Here is a 13,498-nt window from a genome sequence, read left to right on the forward strand (position 1 = left end):
TACACATATACATACATATAAATACCACTCATTTACATATACACAGCAATAATTTCAACAAGTGGCTAAGCATCTGATGTCATTCAAAGGGTATAAATTATCTGTCCACTTGTGGCAACTTGATGTACAAACCACGATGCTCTGGCAGAAATGGACTGCACGTGTTGCCCCTGGGATTCAGGTTACTGGCTTACAGCTCCTGGCACCCCTATAGTGCCTAATCTAGGTAAGGTTCAAAGGGCAAACCAACATTGTAACAGATACAAGCATGCAAAACTGCTGGTAATGCGACTCAATGTTAGATGCCTAAACCAAAACAGACACTCTCCTGAGTCACACATACAAATGGGGAACTTCGATATCTGTGCAGTACCTGGGAACTGGTGCAATGCTCCAGAGACCACACCTGTAATACCTGCCTACAACCTTTATCGCACATGTTGGGCAACAAGCCAAGATCACAACACTACAGGTGGAGGAATGTCCATATTCACCAAAGTCATTCACACCTACAGCCTAGTGTCAAACACAATGCATCCAAGAATCACCAGATGCAACTAATACTATGTAAGACTGCAATCCAAATTGTAGCTGCCTACTGATCCCCCTCCATGGTCCAAGGTTCTCACTACACCATTATAAACATACTGGACAATACTAAGAGACAATCAAACACCATAATACTGGGTGATTCCAAATACTTTGCCATTAACTAAAAAAAGACCTTGTGTACCACCACCATTTACCAGCGGTTCCGGGAACCCATACATTCCAACCCCCTGGATCAACTAAGCCATTGTCCAACTGGGGTCTCCAATATCTTATACCTAGTCATTACCAACATGGGTGTCAGATGCCTCACACCAGTAGCCACCCCTCATAGGTCAGGACTGACCATTAGGTAATCACCGTTGACATCCACATCCCACTCCCACCCACCAGTAAGGATCCTCCATGAATACTTTCTGCAAAGCCTACGCCATGCTACTCAAGTCAGATGTGACAAACCTCATGACACCCATAGAGATGGGAGCTGAACGTGCAACTAGTGATTCCTACACTAAGGCACTGTGTGGGCACATCCACTTGTGCATGCATTGTGCCATCCCACATAGACCTGTAATTCTGTCCTCTAAACAAGGAAGCCAATCTTGTGCTCCACTGCCATGAACAGTCTATACAACAGAAGGAAGACATTGTTGCAGTTAACAGGTTAATCCCAAAATGGAAACTACTCCCTTACCAGCCTTAGAAAGAAGCTGCTATCCCTCAAAATCCACCACAGCTTGTTACATAAATATAATTGCCATAGATTCCAAAGACAACCACAAGGCATTCTATAGTTATGTCCAGGATCTATACCGCAATGCTCAGAATTGCTCTGTGCTACAACAGATTGGCATTAAATGTACTGATTCAAAGGAATGTAACAGTATCCAGGCAGACAGATTTAGTGCCACATGCAGCCTCCCTCACCCCCTAAAGAGCACATCTGAGTAACAAAAGGAAGTCAAATTTCAGTAATCATGGCCACACAGGTGAAATCCGCTGACTCCACTGCTAGGAATACAGCAGACATGGCACAAGATGACATCCTGGGCTGTGTAGTACATGAACTACTACATAACCCTGCATCTCACCTAAGTGACATGTGTAATCATAGCCTTACCTCAGGCATCTATCCCACTGAGGGGCGCACAGCTACAGTTATCACACTCCACAAGGGGGAATCTACCTTGGATCCTGGGAACTACCATTCCATCAGTCTGACGAGCCTGATCTGCAAGGGCATGGAATGCATTATCATGCAACTCATTAACAAAGACATTGGCAACCTGTAAACACTGGACCTCACCCTGGTTGGGCTCATGCAGGGCCAATCTTTTCTCCTGACCCTGTTTGACTACTTTGATTCAGTCTCCGGAACTGTGGAGGAGGGTGAGGCAGTGCACACAGCCTATCTGGACTTTGCCAAGGCCTTCAACAACATTGCCCAGTCTAGACGCATAGTTAAACATGCAAAGCTGGCCATAAACACCTGTGTCACTCAACGGGTTGCCAACTGTCTTACCGACGGAACCCAGACTGTAAACGTAGTCATGTCCAATCTCTGCTCCAGACAATTGACTAATTGGAGTATGTCAGGGTCAGTCCTGGCACAGCTCTTGTTTGGCATCTACTTCCCTGAAGTACAGGCCAACACTACAGAACTCTGGCTAACAAAGTTCACAGATGACTGCAAACTGGGAGCCATTATTGGATCTCCAAATGATGTGGATATTCTACAACATGGCTTTACAGAAACAGATGCTTGTTGCCAGAGCCATGGGCTCAAGCTTAATGGCAAGTAATGTATAGTTATCCCCTTTGGACATACCATGTACCTATGAAGTACTACATAGGTGGCAGAACACTAAACACAGCCAGTGTGCTGACAGACATTGGGACACAGGTGGTCAGTGGTCTCACCTTCATTAACCACATAGCCACAACAGTAAGGAAATCCTCCTATGTGGCACACTTCATCACTGAAGGCTTTACATTCAGAGAAAAGTGGATAATTGTCCCATTGTACTTATCCCTCATTACACCCTGTATAAAATACACTGCCCCATTTGGTATGTACCTCGCAAGACAGCTGCGACAACTGGGAAGGCAGTGGAAATAGCTCACTATAAGAATCACAGGCATCAAACGGATGGCCTATGCTGACCGTCTAGACATTCTTCAGCTATACTCTGTGGCATACTGTCTACACAGAGGCTATGTCAAACCCTGGGAAATGACATCTGTAATATGTGTATGTACTGCCATGTACAGTACATGTGTCTATGTGCTCTCATTATTGTAGCAAAGGGCATTGAGTGTCATGTCTGGGACACACAAGTATATGAAGTCTGCACAGCACAGTTATCCGTGCGAATGTGTGACATGCAGGGGTAGTAACCCAGGGTACATGCTGTCACACAGGCATGCAGTGTAACATGGCATTGCTACTGTCAACAGTGCTGTCCCAGGGAAGGGTGCAGTGCTAACATTACTACTGACAATAAGCACACCTGTGGGCATAGCTGCACTCTGAGGGCTCACTGTCATGTACCTGGTGTGTGGGCTGTGTCACCGTATATATCCCCTACCTGAAGATACTCAGATGTGGAATGTAACTGTGGAGTACCATTGGTACAGCACATGTTATTGAGGGCTAACAACATGTAGTAATGGCATACTCATTGTTGTCAAACATCCATCTGTTGACACATTCATCCTACTGCATAGCTACTCACTAAACTGGTGTCTGTCAGTCCCTCTACAGATGTGCAGATGGCAGGTCTCCAGCTGGAATACATACAGACAACCTATGCTTGATTCACACTAACATGTGTGGCCAGCTGTGTACTGCCTGTCACATATAGGAGACATTACCCTGTATGGGCCACATGCCACTGGTACCTACACTACACTACCACAGTCAACTGAACACGCTTGGGTAAAGGTCTCCAGCATAGACACTACCACGTGTTGTACGACATGTTGCATACATGTCAACTGATCACCTCAGTGGCCATGTGTAGAAGGCACCCAAAGGATTAGCTGATGCATGTCACTCTCACCCTGCCAGTCACTAACATGATGTCTGTTGATAGATTGCCTGCTGGTACATGGCAGGTGGCATAATACCAGTGTACACCCCCCCTACACATCCACTCCCTCCATGGACAACAGCCAGGTACACAGCTATGACCACATGCAGCAATGCACCACAGTATTGACACATGCATGTGTGCATTACTGAGGATAGTATTGTTTGTGTGTTAGTACACCTGTAGTTGGAAAGTCTATGACTGCCTTCACAACCACCACCACTTCCATTGCCATAGTCAGATGTGGCCGCTGCTGTATTGGACATGACATGTATCCTGTTACACTCCTCTCCCTAACAGCTACATGTGCCTTGCAGTACCAGCACAACAGTGTTGTACAAATGGGTCAGTAGGCATGGGAATCCCATTGAGGTTTGCCATGTCTGTGTATGTGTGCATGTCTGCATATCTGTAGGGTATACCATTCTGAGGCCACATACTCCTATTACAATACACATTGCCACACAGTAGAACAGGTATTGTTTTTGTCACCCATAGGTGTGGCATCGCAATGCAACACCCTACTATGCCTATGGCATGTGCATTACATGCATATCCCTGTGGTACCACTGTTGTGATATGCAATGGGTTGTTTATGCGTCATGGGCAATGTGTGATAGTGGGTATGTCAGAGTATCAAGATGGATTCCAGTGTGTACAATATCCAGTGGGGGATGTGGGTGCTGTGTACACTGTTATTACACTATGGTACACCTGGTATATGGCCCACATACCACTCTCTGGTGGCCACTGTCACCCATACAGGTAACTGGTAACAGGATACAGCCCAGTTACACATGTCCTGTGTGCAGCCTACCTGTAACACATTGGACACATGGACTAGTTAGCAACAATTCACCCAGATCTCTAAGATGTATGTCTGCCTGTTATGTGTCAGTCAATGTGTATATGATGGTATGACACACTATGTATTCTCCATATACAAACATTGAATCCCCCATTACCATACTGAACATGTCTGTGGATGTTCTGCATGTAACATGTGACCTGGTACACACCTCACCCTACAGATGGTGTTGTGTGTACAATGAAAGCCACACAGTTCAGTAGCACTACATACCTAGGTAGAGGTCTAGACACAGTGTCACCAAGTAAGGATGTGTGTATATGTGGATGGGTTGACATAAGGGTGCAGGTTATATTTATACCAGCAGACCACCAGTCAATGTTGCACAGGCAATAACTGTTATACATACCTGTGACATGTGTGCAACTGTACACCAGGTATCACCACAGTGGCATACCCTTGTGGAATATGACTGCAGACCATCCGCCTGCTGACACATTTACGCCTACAACAGAAATGGATAATATTATGGATATAAAAATCAGTGTTACCAACAGCTGAAATGCATCATAACTGAATGGCTACACTACCTGATATCTATGCATTACACATTACCCCTAACAACATCTTACACTGCAGTACATTGCAGCACTGTATTACAGTCACTGTGTGCATCAGATCCATATTAGCCTGTCTCTGCATCGATGTTATGGATGACAGGGATGTGGCACAGGTATCATCATATGCACATGGTGTGTTGCTGGTGTGCCAGAGGCCGAGGGTTCCATACATGTGTCACCATGTGTGTGGGTGAGGGATTTGGTTCTTTGATTGGGGCGTGGTGATGTGGTGTGTGTCTGTATGGGGTCACCCTAGGAGTGGTTGCATATTGTGTGGGTATGCATGCACACAGTTCTGCCATGTGGCTTCTCTATACGGGTATTGTTGGACAGCTGCAGACCATACCTGGCAGGGTGTGCAGTTCACTGCCTCCATCTACGGACACACTGACTGTGCCTGCCAGGAGTTCCATGGGCACGTGCAGGTACAGACCTTGAGGTGCTACTCTCCGCTGATGATGACAGATATCCGCTGGAACCATGTCGTGCCTGGGAACGGCCAGGGCCACGTGCATGAGGCCTGCTGTGGTGTGGTGTGGACAGCACCCCAGTGGTGTGCTGGGGCTGGTACTGCCACTACAGGAGCAGCTGGGTGTCCTGCCATGTCCACGTTGACCGCCAGCTGCTGGTGTTTCTGGCCTACATCCACACGGCTGTCACACCAATCCCACTACACGTTCAAGCACAGACATACCATGGTCGAGGAGGCCCACCATCTCACCTCACCGTCTATCCATGACTTTGGGTCTGTTCACAGAGGACAACAGCAAGTTCACGGAGGTTGCCACTTACAGCTGAGAAAGCAGACCTCTGAAGCCTCAGGCCATGTCTGGTGTACATTTCCATATGTGCCTTTATTATGGCCTGAAACATGCTCCTGGTGGTACCAGTTGTGGCATCTCTGCAGGGGCATGATGAGCTGCGGCCCTCCCACAAACACCATGGTACATCTGCTGATGTGGTACCCTGCTGGACATCCAGCTATGCTGACAGTGACCCAACACAGTTGGCATGGACACCACATTTCCCTGGTCACTGCCACCAAACGCCAACTGTCCCTTTGCTATGGCCACATGTGATGGGGTTTGTAGGGGTACTGTAACTGTTTGCAGGCTTGGGGTGGCTAGGAGGGTGATGACACATGTTGGCACAGTGTCGGCCTCTGACAACACCACCTGTGCCTCAACTGTACCATCGTCATCGGTGTCTGTATGGATACCTACCTCAGTTTGTATGTAGGAGGGACCCTGACCCACCTCACCACCTATGGGGGAAACAAATACACACTTTAAGACCTGTACAGCATTGCATAACAGTACACACACTCACACACACTCACACTGACAGTCCACCTTACTACCTCCCTTTTCCTGGGTTTACAGACAGTCCCACATTCAGTTACATATATTCCCCATCCTGCATGGCACTTGCTAACATACACTCATTACTACTACCCATTAACATATCATTCCTCTCCATGCCTACGTGTGATCACAACACCTGACCTTTTACTCCATCACCTCCCTGACTTGGATGGAGTAGGTTTCACATGGCCTCACTGCTATCATCCCGTATTACTCTGTGTATGTCCAATCATGGTGTACATGGCCCCTATATGGTTGGGGCTGCTACATTCACTACGTATATCACACATCGGAGACTCATACTACAGTCTTGCTCAGTTCATGCCACATCTGCTGCACAAGCAACCCATCATGCGGACAACAGTAATAACTGGATACACTCACTGATGTGCTCTGGTAATTCCCCATTGCATTTGTAGTGCTGCTTATGTGGGGAGCCGGCTATCTATCTGCTGCTGGCAATATGATGTGTATACCTGGTATGTACTTTCCTTCCCAATGCATGTTCCATGCTACAGACCTTGTTATGCTATCAGCTGTCCTGTGTTCACATATCAGACAGGTTGTCCTGGTGTCTCATGTGTCACTCCATGTACAGCACAATCCCAAGAAGAAGTACTGCCATGTGATCAATCCCACTATCGCCTGTGCATACATGGACACCCACACAAACAGACACACATGTACACAGACATCTGACACGCATTGACCACACTCCACTTACAGCCACAATCAACACACACACACACACACACACACACACACACACACACACACACACACACACACACACACACACACACACCACACTCCTACATGTGGGTTTGCACAACTTTTGTACAAACAGTCCTCCCATTACCCTTCTGTCAGCATGCATTACATATGGTGCTCAACAGCATGCAGTGCAACTGTAGTGACTTCATGCTAGTGGTAGTATACATGTGTTTGATGCATGGGCTGTGTTAGCAGGTGATGGCCATTTCCCTTGTTAACACTGCACCCATGTACAAAGTGTTACTGTGGACCTGTCCCATACCCTGCCTTGTACTGTTCACCATACCTCACAGGTGTAGAAACCATTGCTGCATATGTAGTACTGTGTTGGTTATGTCAGCTCCAATGCTCACTGCCCCTATGTGTTATGACAACTCATACCTGGGAAGATATGTGAACAGATATCATTTGTGAATGCCTGATGTCTGCTTTACAGATCACAACATCAGCAGTCCATGTATGACCAGTACAAGACTATTACACTGACAACCAGCAGACCTTACCATGGCTGTAAGGGGTGCCCTACACATGTCCCAGACCTCTGCATGGTTGCAAGGTCTACTCATGTACACATCCCTTGGAGTGCACACACTGTTGTCATGAGTGCTGTATGGTCAGGGTTATATCTGCCAAGTTTACTTAACCTGATTGTGTGCAGCTACAGCCATGGGCATGTTGCTTCACACATGTCCCTACTGTAGGCCATGTGTCTTGCCATACTTCTCATCCCTGTGGACACATTGCACATTGACAGGATGTTAGTTATCTTGCATGTGTCTGTTGTACCCTTCCAATACCCCAGAATGGTCTTTACTGTGATGCAGTGCATTTCACAGTAACAAAACATGAACATGTACAGCATGCAGTTTGGGTAGGTGTGTTAGATGTCTGCATGGAATATCCCATAGCTATTACATACCCAGTGAATTATCATACATGAACACAAACCATACTCACCGGCTACAGGCTGCTACTATGGTGGTATTCTGGAGGGACCTACATAGGAGTATGATAAAGTTTATGTAAGTGGCCACAGCTATGGCATTCGTTAAGGATGAGTGCAGCATTACATTACATCAAAAGTAGAATTACACAATAATACAGCTTATGCACAACTGTTTATTGCTACTACACAGCAACAGACTATGTATATGATATCTCAGATTTACATGATGTACTTGTACAGATGCAGATGCATACACAAGAGTGGTGTACTGATGTGCCCTGGGGCCTTACCTGCATGCTCCTCAGCTGGTGTGTCGGTGGCACCCACCTTCACAGTGTGCCCTGCCAGGTGTTGTTGCTGCAGGTGGGCAGGTGCCACAAGGCTGCTGAGAAGCTCCTCCACAAGGGTGAGGGATGGATGGGTGGGTTGCCCACCCCCATTGTGAGGTGGTCCCCCCATACGGCAGCTGCATGCTCATGTACATGGCGAATTAGGTCAGTGCAATGATGCCGGACCTGCTCATAGCTACTGTTATGCAGTCTGACATCACTGACCTTGTGGACTAGCTCATTTCACAGGGCAGTCCTCTCCTGCTGATTTTGGGCTGTCCAGCCAAACAGCTGTTCATAGTGCTGTACCAGATGGTCTATTATCACCTAGGTTTCGGCAGTGCTGTATGATGGCAGACGTGTGTGCACCATGTTCCCTGGAAGTCATAAAGATGAAAACAGGTCTGAGCCACTCATACAGCAGGGTTACCATAGTTCTTAATTCACATATTTGTCTCGCCTCACCATATCAGCTACAACAAACCGTTCACAGAATGCAATTGGTATGTTGGCTGCTTACCTACAATTGGGACATATGTTGTATTGTACTAAGCTTTGTGCTATGTGTTTGTGCCACACTTTGTGCTATGTGTTTGTAGCCATGCTCCTGTGGGAACACTATTTTTGCTGGCCTGTTACAGACTATTTCACCTGCATGCCATTGTCAGTGCCATTCTCTCTCTACATATATATATATATATATATATATATATATATATATATATATATGTACATATAAGTGTAGATGTATCTTGTAGGTTGTTGATATACCTATATCTATATGAGTGTCTGTGCATCTGTACACATACACGTCTCATTCTGTATCACACAAGTATTTATCTATATGTGGGGTGCATACAGACATCTGGTCCGCATTCTGTAACTGTCTTTCATTCACAGCTGCACTGTTCTGTCTTGCTGCAGCACAGACAGGAGTCACATGTGAACACAGACTAACATTAGGGTGGTATATATGGTGAGAGATTGCTGGTAAGCCCATTATACACCTATGGCATTTGTGCATGCTACATTACACATTAACGACTGTCCTGCAAGTGGTGTGCTCTGACACCCATGTGGCTATCATGACGGCAGTACTTCCACCACCAGCTATTGCCCACACTAACATAACACACACAGATATTATGGCTTACATCTTTGTCATTCATTGCTGACCTGCACAGTTGGTGGGTATGTCTCACTGCCTAGAGGGACAGACAGTATTTTCCAGAGCAGTTGTTCAGCAGAACATCATTACAGGGACAACTACAGATGGCACATATTGAACATTCGTCATCATATATCCTATTAATCTATACTAGATACGACATTCAATTACATACATGTATGTTTTACATACGTTTTTATTTTTCTGATGGGTGTGACACCTTTCTGTTTTTGGCTTTTAATTATTTATTTTTTTTCAGTGTGTGTGAGTTTTTCTCTCTCTCTCTATCCACTAGAGTGATTGAGCTGGTTTGAATGGATTGCAGCATGGCTTTTTGTAGGTGATGCACATGATCAGGTGATGGTCTCTGCAACAGTCAGTGTGCAACAGTTGCTAACTGCATGCAGCCTGCTGTGTAGTGATTCAGATAACCACTGCCATGGCAACCCAGTACTATAAATTGCTGACTTATGTGGGCATTGTCCCTTAACCTTTCAAGTATGGAGGACATCCTTCCTGTTTGTGGGCTGCAGTGTTACAGAAGGCAGGTTGTAATACCTCTTACAGCAGGACTTGCAGACACAGGTCAACTACACAATCTTAAGAAGTTCCAGACCTACAGACAGAGTGAGTAGTGTTGTTATGTGCATTGTATATTGCTGGTCTTGCAGTGTTTGCGTGTACATAGTAGTTTAGGATGGAATGCAGTTTGTCTGCATAGCTCTCAACTGTGGGCCTATCCACATGTTCGCCAGTGGATTGTCTGTTTGCTTTTGCCTGTGCACCACACAGGTCTTGTCCTAGATAGAGCCCCATCAATCTATCTGTTGCATGCTATCAGTACATGGCTACATCCATTTGTGTTTCTGATGTCTTATTCCTGCATGAGGGTATGTTACAACAAATCCTGTAGCACCAGCAATTTCCAGGGTGTGTAACAGCAATATTGCGAGTATGGCCCTGTGTTCCTGCCTCTGTCCTCCATATATATGGCAAGCTTTGTCCTGCTGTGATACGGTTAGGGGTTGATAAGGAAATGGCCTGTCATTATTTACTGCTAGCATTCCTGCTATCATCCCACTCATATTGTGGACTACCACAACATCTGTTGGTCAGGGTACATACATGTTACAGATACATTGACATTACCACAAGTAATACATTTCTACCTAGGGCTTGACTACAGGATGTAATTGGAGGCTGCTGAACTACATCTGTTATCTTAAAGGCAAATCCTTTGTCTACTGTTGTATGAATTGAAGGGCTTGGCCTGGACAACATAGCATGTTATATATCCACACTGTCTGCATCTACTGTTTTATGTGGGCCTTGCATTCATCACTGATTAAATATTTCAAAGTCTATGTGCTGTACGTAATGGCATACATTATTGTATAATACACAAATAAAGGTTGTCTGTGTATACATACCTGTGTATCATGTCATGTCCTTTGAATTGTGAGTGAGTATATGTGTAATGTAAGTATTCTCTTTGGGTGAATGGTTGCCACACTATACATGTCACAGGTACCCGTTACAGGGTTTGTGGCTGAGGGATATACTTTGCACCCAGTACGTCCACACTACTTCTACATATGTATGGCTACTAATACCTTTTGTCTGTGTATATGCGTATGTACCTATATATCTCATATATCATATATATATATATATATATATATATATATATATATATATATATAGCTATAGATATATATAATATATATATATATATATATATATATATATATATATATATATATATATACCTGAACATAATTGTCAATGTGTACTGTTGTAATGTGTACCCCTTCCACATTGTACATTCCCTACGGTAGAATGACTTTTATGCATGATATGTTACAGATATTGCCCTGACATGTACAGGTGAATTGGATTATTGTTGGAGCATTGTAGCTGTGTTGTGGAGGGTCCTGACATCAAGTACTGCATGTGCTGGATATTGGAATGCACAGCATATCCGTTAGGGCTGGGGGGGGGGGGGTTACATAGCACTAATTATCAGGTATCCCTCATTTGTGCCCCCATCCACACTAACTGTGCTTATGGTCTGTTATGTTGTACTAAGTGGTTTAGGATTTTGTTCCCATGTGGTAATGCATTACACGTGTCTGTCTGTATATATATATATATATATATATATATATATATATATATATATATATGTGTGTGTGTGTGTGTGTGTGTGTGTGTGTGTGTGTGTGTGTATCTGCATAATTACATATGTGAAACCCCCATATATAGACTATAGATATAGATATGTATATGTATATATATATATATATATATATATATATATATATATATATATATATATATATCTAGATACACTAGACAATCTCGACGTGCTGAAATGTCGAAATTCAGTACGTCGAGACCGAACAGTGGAAAGTGCAGTTAACCGAAACTAAACTATGCCGAATCCGCAAATGTCAAATCCGCTGCTATCACGGTGTCAGGTTTGTGGCGTGTGGTGCGGTTTGTGGATTTATCTGGGGTTTCAGGTAAGTGTTGTGTGTTTGAGGATAATGGGTAGGGATTTTATTGTGTGTGAGTGTGTGTGTTTAGTGGGATCTCGGAGTTATAATATATAAGTGGGGGGGTGGGTGCACAGCCCCCCCACATGGGGGTGCAGGGGGACTTGCCCCCCTTCTTATAGGTAATTTAAGTGTGTTTGTGTGTGTTGTTATGCTTGTTTGTTAGGTAGGTGTATGTGTGTAAGTGATTATGTCCTGTTTTGTGTGTGTGTGTGTGTGTGTGTGTGTGTGTGTGTGTGTGTGTGTGTGTGAATGGTCGCGATTGTTGTATACGTGATTGTGGGTTTTCATGTATAGGTTCATAGGTTCATAGGTTGATAATAGGCTATCTGCCCTAGGGCATTTATAAGCCTAGCCAGAGTGTGTTTGGCTTTCGCCACCCTTTTAGATTAGTTGACTGTGCTTCTGTATAGTAGGTCACAGAAGGTAGCCCTTTTAAGGTTAGTTTACTGTACCTCTGGCAAGCAGGGACACAGAAGAGATCCCAGGGGTAAACTTATGATCTCCCATCCACTCGTCAAGATTTCTCTTGAAGAGGGTTAGTAAGGGGCTCTGCCTAACATGGATTGGGATTTTGTTCCAGAGTGAGGGGAGCCTCTAGGATATGAATCTGTCCCTCCAGCATGTCCTATTTATTTCTGTGCTGAGGTTCAAGTCCCTTGAGTGTGTAACTCTAAGGGATTTGGATTTCCTGAGGTGAAGCATGTCCATTAATTCTGGGTTGGACATGGCTTTATACGTCAGACACAGATCACCTCTGAGTAGATGGTACGCAACTGAGTAGAGCTGGAGTTTCTTTAGCTAAACTGCATAGGGCATCTGTTTGAGCCCCTTGATCCTCTTGGTGAGATACTTTTGGGGTCTTTCCAGTTGTTGAAGGTGTCGGGTAAGGTACATCCCAAATGGGGCACTGTACTCAATTATGGGCCTGATAAGAGATGAGTAGAGGGGCACAATGACCTCTCTTGATCTAGATGTGAACCCTTTCATGATAAGGTGGGCTATATAGAAGGTCTTTCTAACCACTTTGGCAATGTGATTGTCAAAGGAGGGATTGCTATCTACTTGGGTCCCCAAGTCCCTAATTACTTCTTCTGTATTTAATGGATTACCACCTCTGTGGTAATTTGTGGGCACTTTGTTTTTCTCAAAGGGGATGACTATGCACTTTTTGGCATTTAGCTTTAGGCCATGGCTCTGGCACCAGTTATCCATCTCTGTGAGACCCTTTTGGAGGATGCTTGTGTCAGCCGGAGAGTCAATTACAGCACCCAGTTTGCAGTCTTCTGC

The sequence above is a fragment of the Protopterus annectens genome, chromosome 3.part1 (assembly GCF_019279795.1).
Source record: "Protopterus annectens isolate FY-2018-M chromosome 3.part1, PAN1.0, whole genome shotgun sequence".
Taxonomy (NCBI): Eukaryota; Metazoa; Chordata; order Ceratodontiformes; family Protopteridae; genus Protopterus; species Protopterus annectens.